A 16,739-nucleotide genomic window follows, 5' to 3' on the forward strand; every position below is an offset into this window, starting at 1 on the left:
TTTTAATATGCAATATGTAATAAAACAAATTATGCTTCTGATATTCCTCTCTGTTAATGAGTGCTATGCAATAATTTTTTTCTGGTTAGCTCTCAAAATAGAACCTGGCTTCTCCTTCTGATAATAAGGCTAATTGAAATAAATGATTTTTTTTTTCCTCCAGGTGACACAGAGAAACATAGGAAGAAACTGTCTGGTCCCATCTAATCCTCCAAGGTCTAATAGACTGAATTTTAAGTTTTAAGTTCATAGGTCAGTTGACATTCCAGTTTATATTTATTTTTTGCTCATGTGGATATTATGGTTCTTACCAGGAAGGCTTAAAACTCCGAGACATGAGAACCAATAAACATATTCCTATAATCAAAAATGTACTGTTTTAAAGGATGTGACTTTTTATCTTTAAAGGATATAAAGATACAGCAAAACATTCATTGAAAAAAACTTGTTTTTTAAGCTTGTTTTATGCAAATTACCCAAGGAATTATAAAATAACTTGGCATCCACAATTCCATTAATTATTCACTTGAATACCTCACCCTGGCAATATACTACCTAACATGTTATTCAGAGTAAGTAATAAAACCTCTTTAGTAGGTAGCAACAAAGGAAAAATAAAGCAGTCTTGAAGGTAATGAAATTTGATCTTGGCTAGTCCAAAAATTGTTGTGATATCCACATATGTCTGAGATAGAAAATGTGAAAGAAAATTTTCCTTTATATTGTATTTTCCCTTTTATTTTGGGTATTTTGATTTACAATCCTAACGAGCTGATTAAAATAACCTTAAGCTTAATGGCAAACAACACATATCAAGATGGATATGCAAAGCACACTTTAGGGCTCTGTTCTGAGCATCTCCATCTACCTTATCACCCACATGACTTTTTCAGAGATTTGAACATTAGCTTATTTACTGATAAAAATACTATTACTCATGACTATACTATAAGCAGTATTGTTTTTAGGCTATAACGTGCAATTGTAAAACAGCTCTTGCAAAAATTTAGGACTGAATGACTGTCTTGGGTAAAATATTCCCCTCTAGGATGGCATTGGTACCAAGATCAGCAGTTAAAGAGAAATGCGATGCTTAAATACCTAATTGATATGTCATACCTCACTAAATTGCTATCTGTAGAATATAAACACATTTGTAATTTTTTCCTCCACATGCCTAAGTCAGCATACAATTTCCTCAGACCAAAATATCTCACTTAGATATCAATAATAAAAAATTCTTGAAACAATATAAATGGCTAGACGGGCTCAACATAGCAGAACATTTGCTCTGAGGGAGTTATAATACCTAGAAAAAAATGGTAATTCTATTACTGCAATACAATTGGTAAGATAAAAAGACAAAAGACCAAAAATAAGTCCAAACCTGACTATTTTTGGTCACTAGAAAAAAAAGAATCTATTACAATATCAAATAATTATATCTAACTTTTTATTTTCTAAAACATATTTGATAACTGCTTAATTTTGTTGGAAGTCCTCATTTCAGGATCAGGGAAGAAAAAAATAGCAATATAAATTTGAAATGATCAAACTAGTTTAAAAATATCACATCTCAATTACAAGTTATATTTTAATAATATTTTATTTTTCACTCATCTTCACCCACTTACAATTTATTCCGATATACACATTTTAAAAATTCAGCCTATCAAAGTAGGTTTCTTAAGAGTAAATTAACTGAGGATAAAAGATAATGTTTTATAAAGGTTATACTTAATATAGATATTATGTCAATGTTTTAATAGCACTATATTTGACTCTCAGAATTTATTAAAGAACCACAAAATTCTGTAACAATGATTATTTACTTTTCAGCCCAACAACTCATGAACATACTGTTACCACAGTCCTCAAGTATAGATTACTTTTGAAAAATAATTCTAATCATCCAATATGGCTAACAATTCCAGCATAAAAATCATGCAGCATCCCTTCTTTGAATAATGAATACAATGCACTAAAAATGTGTCCTAAGCCATATTTCATAAATGACAATTGTTCAAATAAAGGAACAGAAAGAGACTTTACTAATTTCCCCTAATAGTATTTTCAAAACTTGTTCAAAATAAGCAACCTTAGGGATTCCATCTCCCATTAATCATACTCAACTCTAAGCATACTCTAATTATATAGCCATTCCCTCAGAATTTATGTATTATAAATTATCTTAATGAATCTTTGTCATGTCTTTGAAGTAATCAAATTATTGTGTGACTATGTTCTGTCTTCTCACTTTTGTTTATTTTAATTTTTGAATCTTCTTGCATCCTAAACAGTTCAGAGCTCTGTGCACAGGCAGAAAAACATCACTGATAAACTATTTTCAAATTTAAAGAAATAATACCAATTTTGATGAAAGACACTAATCACAACATACTAACAGGAAACTAGCTAGAGAAATACTACCTTTAAAATGCTTTATTATGAAAATTTTTGAAACACAGTAAAACTGAAAGAATTGTGTACAGAAAATACAGCCACCACTAAGATTTTAAAATTGACACTTCCTTGTATGTTTTATCAAATCTATTAATTGATCTTAATTCTTGAAGTATTTCAAAAGAAGTTGCAGACCTCTGTATAATTTCCCCATATATACTTCAGCTTGTCTATCATTAACTATAGTAAAGTATTTAAAATGTTTTTTCTTGTAAAGAAAAATTGACACAAATTACTATGGATACACATTAGGTGTACCATTCAATGAGTCTGACAAATGTACTTACTCAAGTAACCCAATTCCTTAACAGGATACAGAGTATTACCAGCATCACTAGAAAGTTTCAGCATGCCCTTTCCCATGTATTCCCTGCCCCCAATACCCAGGCATCCATTTCTAAGCCATGACAACCACTATTTTTCCCAACATAAATTAGTTTTGCCTCCTCCACCCCATCTTTTGAGCAGATAAAATCTTTTTTTAGAACATCATATAAATGGAATCATACATTATGTCCTGTTTTATGTAAGGCTATGTTCACTCGACATGTTTCAGAGATTAATCCAAGTTGCTGCAGACATCAATAGTTTATTCCTTTCTATTACTCAGTAGTATTCTGTTGTACAAATACAGCACAGTTTGTTTATTCTGTTGTTGACAGACACCTAAAATGTTTCCACTTTAGGGGTGGGCCCCATATTTGACAGAATTTTACACAGTGTTTGGTACCCTACCTCTGTGGCTCTGGGATTTCCTCCCTCTTCTTCCTGCTGACTCCATTAGTCTGCAGCTGCTGTGGTAGTTCTGAACTCTGTCTCTAGCCAATGAGACGGCAAACAGACCTCCAGAGCCTGCCCTCAGGCAAAATCATCAAGGTGGGAAACTTACCCAAAACCATTCCCTGCTTTTAAGAAACCACTCCAGTCCAGTTTTATACTTGTTTTTGTTTGTTCTAGTGTCCTCAGAATGTTTTTTCATATCCCTCCACTATTCTAAAAACACTTGCTAAAGGCATTGGCATACCTATTACTGTGTGTGTGTGTGTCCCCCTTTGCTCTTTCAATCAAAAGAGCAAAACTAAACCAGGAACAAAGGCCTCTCTCTAGAGCTGGAGTATGAAAGCTGGAGAAGGGGATCCTGTACTTCTGTATATGAACTGACAAAGTCCCCAAACCCAGAAATCTCTAGCCAAGTTGCTTTAATCTTTACTTATTATTCTATCTCCTCCCGAGGTCCAGTGAAAGCTGCTATGATTAACCTTTGAAAGATAATAAGACTCTTTGTAATTTGTATGACAATTTTTTTTAAATGCTAGACAACAAATGATATCTAATTCAAGTTTTTGTTCTGTTACCATGAGCAAGCATATGATATAGTATCATTTCTCTAAGCCTCAGCACTTTATTTTTGGGGGTGGGGGGTAAAATGAGGGTCTGCTCAATGGGTAATGACAACTTACTTAGCTTTGTAATATAGTCCCATCATCTAATTTTAGGAACTCTCTGACTGTCCCCAGTTCTTAGCATTAGTCAAGTTTTCCTTGAGCTAATTACTTCTTTCTGGTAGATAAGGAGAGAAGCTATAGGTCAGGTAACTGTGACTAGCAAGGTCTAGAACAATACTGTCAACAGATATGCAACACGAGCCATAATGTAAACCACGTATGTAATTTTAAACTTTCCAGTAGCCACATGAAAAATTTAAAAAGATGGCATTGATTTTACTATTTTACTTAACCCAACATATGTATTATTTCTTGTAATCAATATTTTAACATCAAGATTTAACTTTAAAAAAATTATCTTCAAATTCCATCATGTGTTTAATATTTGCAGCACATCTCAATTATGACTATTCCTATTTTAAGTGCTCAATGGCTACATATGACTGATTAATGGCTGCCACACTATTCAGCACAGGTCTAGATGTGGAGGTAAAGGGCGAGGGGAGAGAGAAGTAATGGGAAACAAGGGCCAAGGCATCTCAATGAGTAATCGCACGCGCTCTCTCTCATCCTCTTGTTCCCCTCCCCCATTCTCTCCCTCCCCCCACCGCTCTCTTTGTATGGTGGTGGTGGTGGTGGTGGTAAAGAGGTCTACCCTGTTACATGATGGGGATTTATATCAGAGAAAGTCTGTTTTTGAAATAAATTTCCATCTCTACTGTGTGTAGCCCCGTCACCAACAACAAAAAAGGTAAAGGGCTTATGTAGCGTTTCAAAATAAATGCATTATCAAGTATTTATTTTTATGAAAGCCACTGTCAAAAACGACTCAGAAGTAAATTCAAACAGGTTCCTTAGGTCAAGACAATGTGAGCATCCATATAAGAATAAAAACTACACTGCAATAAACATAACAAATATTTAAATTCACAGGCTCACAATGACACTTTTTCAAAGTCCTCATTGGTCTACTTTTCCAGGAGTCTAAGGAACAGCTCAGTACTTTTAAAATTAGTAAATAGAGGAAAGAATTAAGTCTTTAGTATGCCTTTTCTGTGCCAACTGAGCCACAGCATAACCAAATATCTGATGAGGGAAGTTTCTCCTTGTAGAAATATTACAGATAATAAATAAAGACTTGATACAGTTAGGATATCAACATCCTGCACACTCATGGAAATAACGGACCTAGGCAACAATCAGCAATAGTTACTCAGTATCACAAGCAGAGACAACCAAATATTACACACTTCTTTATGGACTGACTGAGCACTAATACTCTGCCACCCTAATCCCCCAAAGGAGAACAAAATGAACCCTGAATTAGATTACACCTTTAGATCTCAACATTGATTTACCAAAAAATACAAGCGTGATATTTTACTACAGGGATGCAATTAACAAAGTACAGTATGAGAAAACCTTACAGGACAAATAAAAGAGAAAAAATAATAGGATGTAAAAGCAGAAGTTGTATGTAAAGTATGGATTTTGCTGTGATCCTGTAAAAACACCATGAGCAGATAAAGAAAACAAACAAAATGGATATGTGGTGATATTAAGAAATTATCATCATCTCATCACCTCACACCCATTAAGATGGCCACTACCTTAAAAAACAAAACAATCTGCAGAAAATAAGTATCGGCAAGCATGTAGAGAAAGCAGAACCCTTGTGCATTATTGTTGTGAATATAAAACGATGCAGCCACTTTGGAAAACAGTGTGGAGGTGCCTAAAAAAAAAAAAAATTAAAACCAGAATTATGATCCAGCAATCTCACTTCTGGGTATACATCCAAAAGAATTGAAAGCAGGATCTCAAATGTATATTGGTGCACTATGTTCATCACAGCATTATTCACTATAGTCGAAGGAGGAAGCAACTCAAGCATCCATCAACAATGAATAAATACAATACGGTACAAGTATACAACAGAATACTATTCAGCCTTTAAAAACAGGGAAATACAGTCACAAACTTTAACATGTATGAGCTTAGAGAACATTTTACTAAATAAATCAGTCACAAAAGACAAATACTATATAATTCCACTTATCTAAGGTACTTTAGAGTATTCAGACTCAGGGAAACAAAAAGCAAAATGGCTGTTGCTAAAGGCTAGGGAGAGGGAGAAATGGGGAGGTTTTGTTCACTGGGTATAGAGTTTCGGTTTTCCAAAATGAAAAAGTTCTAGAGATCTGCTGTATAATAATTTGAAAATAGTTAATACTACATGTAAGTGTACAAACTGTACACTTAAAATTGTTAAAACGGTAAATTTTATATTGTTTACTATAATTTTAACAGTATATTAAGATTACTTTTCAAATAAAAAATGAAATTGTCAATTCTTAAAGTGTGATGATGATATTGTGCTATGTTTTTAAATAGTCCATACCTTCCATAGATACATACTAAAATATTTGTGAATGAAATCATTTAATATAAGTATTGGCTCCAAAATAGTCAAGTGTGGGGGTGTGGGATACATGGGAACAAGGTGGTTAAATGGAACAAAACTGGTGACTCGTGCAGCTGGGTGAGAGCTCATTGTGCTATTTTCTCTATTTTAGTGTATGCTCGAAATTTTTCACAGTAAAATGTTAAGATAATAATAAACAATGTTAGCCAATGGGTTCTATTAATACAATGAGATAATTACGGAAAGGAGCTATGAAACATTTATATAGGAAAGTAGCTGTAAATCATTATGATTTAAGGTGCAATTAGAGTTCAAATAACCTGTACCTAGTCATGTGAAGAGTGAGGCAAATAAGAATATTATGAATCCCTCACAGTTATTATATCAAGAACAAAGTTAAGGGCAAGGTATGGGGGTGGCAGATGTAATTGTTCTCACAAAGCATTCCTTTATGGCATTTCCAGGTGAAAAAAAAAATGTGAAATACTACACAGCAAGGGTATAACCCTGGACACTAACGTATTTCTCAGGTCCACAGGAAAACTACCATTTTGAACCAATATCTATAAATTTATAAGTTATTCATGCAAATGTGTAGAAATAGCTTCAATGTCCCCGGCCAGACTGTAAGCAAGTTTGTTGTAATCTTATCCTTCATCTCTAACACACACATATAAAGAACTAACACTAACATAAGTAAACATAAATTTCTGTGATCATGACTTAAAAATGACCTCAGGGATTTTCAACAAGGTAGGCAAATGTGTTTGAGATGCTCTGATTTAAAATACAATCTACAAGCTGTTCCAAAAAACCAAAACAACAGTCTGTGTGAGTGGCACATAAACATTTCACTTGATGACAGGCACTTAGAAGAGACAGCTAGTTGCACAGCACCTATATCTCAAATGGCCAAAGCCTATGCAACTAATTCTCAGGGGAGATGTGCCACAAATAGCTAAGACTCCAACAACCTAGAAAACTAACAGGTTTCGAATGTGAACTTCAAACAAAGAGTCAAGGGCAGAGACTTCACAATGCCGAAGATGGTTTACCATGGAGCTGCTTCCTACATGAGACACTGTGCAGCGTCCCAGAGGAAAAAGCAAATTTGATGATGGTTCATGAGTCACCCAAGCACCCCAAAGAACCCAGTGTTTCAGAAATTAAGAATCACGCAATCCTTCGAGCTAGGTAAAAACAAAAAAATTCTTATTTCCCCCCAACCAACAGACCCCATTACTGGAGAGAAGCAAAAGGGAAAGAGGGAGAAAGCGGGGGAGGAGGGGGAGGAGGAGGAGGAGGAGAAAGGAGAGGGGGAAGGAAGGGTGGGAGGGAGAGGTCATTTTCCTCCCCAGTAAGAACGCAAAAGATAGTTCAGACAAAGGAAATCCTTCTCTTATCAACGTACTGACAAATTAATCTTTAAAATGAATCATTTCCTAGGAATATTTTCACAGGTAACTTATCTCACTCATTTATTCTACTTGTAGTTAATTTTTAGTTTTTATTTCAGACTGATGCATCTGGCATTTCCCAACAAATTCCATACATTTTAATCAGTTTCTTTAGCTCCCTGACTTAATGTTTAAATCAAAAATTTGATTAAGTAAAAATAACTTAAAGTCTTGATGATGCACTATAAAACATATTTTGAAAGAGAAAATATTAAATAATTCTAAAAAAAAAAAAAAGGAAAAATTAATTCTCCTGCTATTTACTGATCCCCAAAGTACACAGCAATACCAGTTAGGAAAGAAATTACATTTTTTAAGGGAGAATCATTCCGAATTCTAATTTACAATGATGAGATATCGCTTAGCCTATAGCTAGAATAAAATTTAGAAATGTAGTCCAAATCTATCAGTTAATTTTACAAGAGTACTTGCCAAAAGTCATCCAGGACACACGCAAGAAAGAAGGCAAACCCCGACTCCTACAGGATCCAGTGGCCTTTCTGCTGTATAATACAGCTGACAAATCTCTGTTCCACAGGAAAAAAGCCTTCGAAATTATTGCTTTAAATAGATAAAAATGGTTCTCCTGAAAATTTTTCACTAGCAATTTCAGCCATTTAACTCCCCATTAACTATAAAAATTAGGATAAACGTAATATGCAAAAACAGACTATTACAGTGAGATGGACAAAAATGTAAGAGCTATCTATTACTGCCACTGCAACTTAGTTTAACAAGAAAATTCTATTCACAAAGTATAGTCCACTTGTTAAAATATAGGATCATCACTACATAATACTACTTTTCATCCTGATAACCATAACCAAGAGGTTATAAAATCTGAAGATAACGTAAATCTTCAAAATAAGGATCTGCCTTTTTACTTTTTCATACAAAGTAAAAACTTATTTGAAGTACCTTAAATAACATGTTTTTTTTAAAAAACATTTCTTCACTTTGGGAACACATATGTATTTTGTCAGATTGTGAGAAACTTTTAAAATTCTTAATAGATTCTTAAAAATAAGAAAATAAAAAAAAAAGAGCAATTAAAATACTGGAATGTTTGGAGTGGGAGGAATTCTTACCATTGGCAGTGCATTGATGTGGGGATGTACAACTGAATATCCGGTACCACCAATCACAAATTGCTGTTGCTGATGCTGAGAAAAAGGAAAGTAAAATATTCAGTGTGCCCTAAGATAAATTCAGTTTAAAAGATTTCTCACATCAAATTCTACATGTATGAAATACTCTTCATTCCTGTCTTTAAGGTCTCTTCCTGCGAGTACCTTTCTCCCCATAATCAACTGTTATCATAAACAGAAACTTTTGAGTGCATAACACATGACAGACACTGAGTCTTTAGAACATTCCTAAAAGGTTTACACAATGAACAAAATGATACTCAAAAGGTCAATTTGCACAAATTGACCCACATTCAATCGACTTATGCAAATATTACTGTAATAGGACCCAATATAATATGTTAATAATCTACGATCATGAACCATGAAGAACGGTTTTACAATTATATTCTTTATATCGTTTAATAAAGAGAAATACATGATAGTTTTTGAAATCATTTCAATCAAACTCACTTTTATCCCTTCAGAGTTTATATTTTCCAGACTTTACCCAGTCTTCTCAATTGCTAAGTCGCAGCACATTATTTTCCATGAACCTTTTCTACACACCCTGTCAGAGTGGTGGCTCTCAGGAGGAACACTGACCAGTGCAGGTTCCGCCATGTGCTAGCGTATAGGACAATTTTCTGTAACAGCACAAGCCAGTGCCACAGAAAGGGATGTAGAAGCTTTCTCTCATACACCTAACAGGTAAATTAAGTCAGGAAACACTAAAAAGATAACTACACAAATGCACTGAATAACTGCAGAAAGAATTTAATGCCTTGAAGTTTGCTCCCCTGTTTTATCTTTCAGTGACTGGAACTTCCATCTATGCTGACTGCCAATTCCATGGCCATACTAGTAACCTTAGTGCTACTCTATAACTTTCAAGTAGATAAGCTAAAAGGAGAGCTAGGAATTAAAACAACATTTATTAAACATGTCACACACTACACTAAAATTATAGATGGTTACATCGACACACAATATCCCACCAGCCTGTGGTGTTTCAAGACAATGTGAATAAGCCTCAAAGCTTTTTGGTACAAGGCATTTGTGAGCTAGTTGGTAGACCTTTTCAACAACCTATTGGGAAAATATTCTATAGATATTATGGCGTCCACACCAAAATCAGATTACAGCTAGGCTCTGTTTAGCTTAGTCATTTGTTATGAATATCAATTATTTCACTATGAAATTTTTGTGAATTTTTGAGCTGTAAGCTATAGCCGTAGGTAGCTAAGTGACCTTATCAGTGTAAATTTTTTGTTATCCAAATATTGGCAGAGCACCCTATTAGAAAAAAGTTTTGGCATACATTCATTCTCTCTAGTTACAAATAATTAACATGTGCTGAATTATTTACTACTGTACATTGTAAAATACACAAAAGCAAAGTAAAAAGAGGATAAATTATTTACTTATTTATAGTGCTGAAATACTGTTTAAAACACTCTAGATTCTTAACTTTTCAATGTCTTGATCATGATGATCTTATATCATTAACTAACATCTCAGGCACAATTTACTCTTAGAATACGGCTCATCAGTACTTAACAGTGAATGTATGCCTATATGTCAACTAGCTTTCTTGATAGTCCAATTTTTTCAGCTATCTTCTAAAACGATTAAATCATGGCAAGGGAAAAGCTCACTCTAGTAGTTTAATTGTCAGTTATACCATTTTGTTTCCTATTCTTATTCATTTCTTACATTTAGTTTCTTTATAGGAATCTTTACATTAGGTTTTTCTTTCTTTGCAGATTTTAGTTCAAACCAGATAATCCATAAGTCTACATAACCGAACACAAGTAAACTTACAGTAATAAATCAAACACTTGGCAATTCCCAGAAATGGAACGAATGAATGGGAATGGCATCCCCACTCTTCTGAAAACCAGTATGTTATACGACTCTGATATCACCACTAAATGAGGATATAAATTTGAACCCCTACATTAAATATAAATAACACTAATTTTCTAAATCTAAAATGAACATAAAGTAATAGAGCACTCCACACCACGACTTTGTAGTGCTTTATTCTCTCATCATGTCTCCCCTGATCAGACTACTGGAGACTGGAGACTGACCTGTTCATCTTTCTGTCCGACCAGAGAAGAAAGAATAGTGCCTTGAACATATACAGTACTTAAGATATATATGTTCATAAAGTGTTATAATATCTGTATAAGAATATTTATATATATATTGGAAAATAAACAGTGTAGAGACTTGAATTATAGCACAAATAAATCGAACTGGTTAAGAAGAACTACTCCAACAGGGCATTTTTATTTTAAAAATACTTAGGAGGGAGAGAGTGAAGTGGGTAAAGGGGATCAAATACATATGGTAGCTGAAGGAAACTGGACTTTGGGTGGTAAACGCACAATAGAATATACAGATGTCAAATTATAATGTACACCTGAAAATTACATAACTGTATTAACCAATGTTACCCCAATAAACTTAATTTAAAAAAAAAAAAGCTTAGGAGAGACTGGCTATACAAATTAATTTTAGTGCCACTTCCAGGAAGTGACGAATAAAAGTTGATCTTTTGCCAATTAAAAAAAAAAATCACAGGCACATGATCAATCACACTATAAAATGAACATAAAACCAGCAACTACTTTTGTCTTCTATATAAACTAAATCCGTTTGCTTCTTGTAATGAAATAAATGTTTGTAGGCTTTGGTTTTGTCTCCCAAAAAAAACCTTTGCTTTTAGCATTGATATTTCAGAACATTTTACCTAAAATAAAAAGATGTATCAATATCAGAATGTGCTGTCAGTATAGGAACAGACACTGCTGACTTGGTATACATCTTCCAAAATCAACCACCTCTGCATAATTGGGAGGGCTTGTTTTTCAAATGCCTACAGCACCTGGTCTTCCTAGGTGTTCTCTTATCCAAGTACCAAACAGGACCGGCCCTGCTTAGCTTCCGAGATCAGATGAGAATGGGCTTGTTCAGGATGGCATGGCTGTAGACCATGGACTGTGACTCCACTGAGGCTCGAACCCAGGACCTTCTCCATGTAAAGCATACATGCTAATCACTACACTATGGAACCACGTCAAGGAAGGATTTTTTTAGGACGCAAAAACCCTATAAAACAGCTCAATATATATTTTGACTGATCGTCAAAAATACTACCCTAAAGTCTTTAGAAGTAAATTTACTTGATTTGCAGATTTCTTTGAAAAGCTAATGGTTCATGGGCCCATCCTAATAATTTGTTATCAGCTCTAAGAAAAGCTAAGAAAAGGCACAAACAAATCAGAAATTCGCTTATAATTTAATGTAGCAACACGATCCAATCTAAAACCTAGTGGCCAGTAACAAATTTCAGAAAGCATACTCAGTATTCTAAAAAAACAGAAGGTACAAATGAACTATTTAAATTTGTAGAATTTGGGGAAAAACACTCCAGGAATTAAGAGAAAAACATAATGATTCTACCATAATTAACATATTTAGAAAGATTATTTATTAAATGAACTTCTGGGCAAAAGAGAAGTCACAGATAAAGTCCAAATTAAACTGTTTAGCACATGATTAAAAGCACAATAAATAGTAAATACCATCAACTAGAATAATTAAAAAATATATTTGTAAATGAGAGTTTCAACTGAACCCTCTCAATTCCACTGATTCATTTCACAAGACTTAATATACCAGTTTCATTCTTCAACACAGCAATCTCTAATACTATACTATGCATTTATCAACACCTCTACAACATTATATCCTGTGCTCTCCTCACTCTATTCTCAATTCCCACAAAATCACACATACATAACTTTCTAGACAGACGGAAGATGAGATAAGTGGAAAAGGAGAAGAGGGAGCTATAACCGAAGGGATATCTTAAGGAAAATGACCCTGAGATTGGGATTGACTCAGACAGAGTAGTAAGATCAAACATAGCTTCACCAACACTGGCTATGATCTTTCTATCTCTTTGTTAAGTGACAGAGGGAAAACTGATCCAAACATATATTATTATGATCTCAATTTTCTAAAAAGATATACTCAAGACCATAAAGCTACATAAAAAACAATTTAAACATGGATTGATATCTAATCATCAAATTATCATCTGAGTTAGTTTCATTGGTAGCATCATATGTGGTTGAATTCTGAATTAGGTTCATAAAAAAAAAAAGCCAACAACATTATTGTGCAGGAATAAGACAAAAAATGTATCAAGTATCACCAAATGTGCCTGTCAGAGAGTAAGCAATGCAATTAAAGACAATAAAAACCACAAACTCTCTTATACTAAGACATAGTTTTTAAAATTAAAGTTTGGTTTAGGCATTTTCAAGCGTTATTAAAAGCGAAATTTACTTTTTAGGCACTAACATCTACCTATTAAGTTTTCAGTTCACTAACTTTCAATGATAGAGAACTGAACAAAAGAAAAGGCTCAGACTCAAACTTTAGTTGTGATCCTAGAATGGTCATATAAAAATGTGTGGCTAGACACACATAGTTATCAGTTGCTTTAAAAAAAAAAAAAAGTGGCACATCAACATGTGGAACTGTAACTAATTTCTTTTTCTCTTTCCAAAAAACTGTTACTAAATTAATTGTGCAGCTTATAATTTATGATGCCTTAGAAATATGACAGATATGACACTTTTCTTCTTAACACAATGCTAATAGCAGCTAAACTTTTTAAAGTAGTTTAGGGGGAAGAAATAAGTAGAAAGGTGATAAGAGGCAGTAGGAATAGCATAAGGATGTAAGAAATAATAAAATGAACAATAAAATCAAACTTTGCCTTCTCCAAATTCGCCTAAGATCACATAGGCAGTACCTGGGCACTTAACAAGTTAAAAGAAAAAACTGACATAATTCCTAGATCTCATTAAGATTCTCACTCTTCTCCAGAGCTGAATATTTTATTCAAGATACCAATAATTTGAATAGCTAATTAGGCTAGGATAACACAAAAATCATGCTGCTGAACAATACATTCCCAGCAGAAATGAGAGCTCTGCCAGAGATGCTGAGTATATGATTAACTTTGTCCTACAGAAATTTTCCAGATTCTAACCTAAATGAGACTCAGATTTAATTGATTTAGGGTAGAATCTGTAAGTCGGTTACATTTTAAAGCTCACCCATGTGATTCCAAAAAGGGTTGAAAACAAGACTATGTGGCAGGAAAGGGCAGGAAGAAACCCAAGGAGATCACTTCTTTTAAATATTAGCATTGCAGGGTGAGTGGTTCTCAGATCTAGAGTGGGAAACATACTAGACATCAAGTTAATTGTTTTATTAACTTGATTTTAAGATTAACAATAAGAAACAAAAGATAAACTCAATCCCTCTCCCAAAAACTGAATTTGAAAAGGAAAGACAATAATAATGAAGATATCTGAGACCGAAAGAGACCCAGAAAGACCACAAAACAGAACGACTATAACAAAAGAACACAAAAGGAGCACTGCTGATACCAACATTCAGATAAAAAGACACATCAAGACCAAATGTGACTCAGTTACGTGTGACAAAATTGTAAGTAGTAAGTAGAAGTTACTGAAAGATCATTTTTTCTGCTCATTATAATGGAGAACTGTTACACAAATCAATAGAAATGGTCAAACAAAACCTAGATCTACCACTCAGCAAGAAAACTAGGATAGTGGGATACCTGAGTTGTACTTGTGCCCTGTCTGATTCTTTCTAACTCATCATACAAGGAAGGGTGCAATCATGACAGGGCCACGGGTGGCACTGATGGCACCTGTGTGCCAAGGACTCCAGTAGGACAAATTTAAAAAAAAAAGAGAGAGAGAAGCCATATTAGAGTACAGGGGATTCAGAGCCTAAACTGTGAGCCACAGAGTTTGGACTTGACTCCAAGACCTGAGAAAGTAGACTAGAGGGGCCAAGACAAGGTAACGTAACCTCTCTCAGTGTCTCAGGTCTTTCATCTGTAAAATAAACTTAAGAGAGTTGAATAACTTAATATTAATAAAGTGCAAAACAGTGCCTGACACAGAATGCAAATGTAATCATTTAAAAATTTATATATATATATATATATATAAATGATAAGGAGCCCTTCCCTGAGATACAGTCCCAAACCAGGGAAATAGCCTGGCTGACAACAGCATGGCCTGGGTGCTAGCACCCATTTGTTCCCTTGGATGTGCGCTTCTGTGCAGGACACAAACTGCTCATTCATATTCTGCTGTGCTGTGTGCTACTATGACTGTAGAGTCCAGTTTTATTTTGTCTTTTGTTAGTTAATAGCGTAACTACTCAAAAAAGATTAATCACTGATAAAACTTTTAAATTATAACAGACTTGGGGTGTGCCTGAACATGGTAGTTGCCCTGACCAGTGTGACTCCAGAGTGACAATAAACACACCTAAACTCACTGGAGCAGAGCCTTTCAATCATACTTGAAAAATTAAGTCTTCAACTTTCACTTTGTAACAGAAAGGGATAAACTTCTTACCGTTTTTACCTTTTTTTTTTTTAATAACGATATGCCAGTAGATAATTAGTAAAATGGAAATTGTCATTCTGAAGTACTTGGGACACAAAGAAAAAAATACATTTACATTCAATTAGGTGTTGGGTCCAGAATTTTAATATGTTATATTTCTATCTACTATGAAAAGATTCAAAAGTGTAATTCTTGTACGTCTGTACTAAGAGTATTTCCTTACAGATTTTCACATGAAAAAAACTTGAAAACGGGTTACTTTGACTTTCTAGTTTCAAAATTGATATAATCTAGACAATACCAACAAATGCTTTACCATCAGTAAGAAAAAAAAAACTGTTCACTTAACTATCATGTTTCTATCGAAGTGGCTGTCAGAATACTACTCCCTTAAGAAATCAGGGCTAGCCTGTCTTAACATAATTCATTCTAAGTATATAAAACAAATGATATATCCTCACAATTCTTAAAGATGTCACTTCTCATCTGATGTTGGTTTGCCAAACTGGTTTCAATTTAACTTTTTCACCAAATTTAAAATAAAATATATAAATCAGAAAATACAAAGCTGAGTTGTCTGCCTGATTCACTGAAGACATATAAACATACGAAGTAAAGGCTCCCGCTCCCCACCCCCCCTTACTGTTGTTTGAGGAGTCGTGAAAAGAAAGAACACACAACCTTTCTTAAGTAATTATTTACTTCAATACAAAACACTACTCCTCTTCCTGCTTACCATCCAAATTACAATAAAGCACTGACTGAGACAATATGAACAAAACTGCTCCATCTTACTTTTCAGCTACTGCTATGCAATGGTCTAGGGATTGGCAAATGGCCAGAAAGTATATATTTTTTGATTTTGCAGGTCTGAGTAACTACTCAACTCTGCTACTGTAGTGCAAAGCAGCCACAGATAATACATAAAGGAATGGATATTCCTGTTGGCCATTAAACTTTATTCACAAACACACCCACAAAAGGGCAACACATGATACTTTGTTTCCCATGAAATAATTCCCAAGACCACCCAAAATTCTACAGATCCAGGATGAAGCTCTTAGGTTAAAAGGAGGTAGATATTTTCTCTAAAAAACAAAACAAAACAAAACAAAAAAATATCGAAGTAACAGACCAAGTAAAAAAAAATTTTTTCAAGCATTCGCCACTAAAATTATATAACCATTCTAAGGAAAGAAAGTTTTATAAGACATTCAAACATATTAACTTTTGTGGCACTATATAATAAAGTTTGATCAGAAAAGTAAGAGTATTAAAATTTCAAAATTTCTCTGCCATCTCCAGACACTTAAAAGACAGTGGAAATAAAATGGAAAGAA

General features: G+C 34.0%; 1 protein-coding gene and 1 pseudogene across 8 annotated transcripts in view; both read right to left on the minus strand.

Annotated features, from left to right (window-relative positions):
* The window catches only part of TBL1XR1 (TBL1X receptor 1), a 141,242-nt gene that overhangs the window by 60,153 nt on the left and 64,350 nt on the right, over positions 1-16,739 (minus strand). For 6 of the 8 annotated variants that reach the window (XM_016157534.2, XM_036219638.1, XM_016157455.2 and 3 more), the window contains exon 2: positions 8,879-8,953. The exons of 1 other annotated variant lie outside the window; for it this stretch is intronic. The gene's annotated coding sequence lies outside the window, so the exon portion shown is untranslated. Of the gene's footprint in view, positions 1-8,878; positions 11,061-16,739 lie in introns of those variants that run through there. One more of the 8 variants, XM_016157615.2, reaches the window with a different exon arrangement.
* On the minus strand, positions 11,802-11,920 carry LOC118602153 (annotated as a pseudogene).

This window comes from Rousettus aegyptiacus, unplaced genomic scaffold (assembly GCF_014176215.1).
Source record: "Rousettus aegyptiacus isolate mRouAeg1 unplaced genomic scaffold, mRouAeg1.p scaffold_m13_p_4, whole genome shotgun sequence".
NCBI classification, from domain to species: Eukaryota; Metazoa; Chordata; class Mammalia; order Chiroptera; family Pteropodidae; genus Rousettus; species Rousettus aegyptiacus.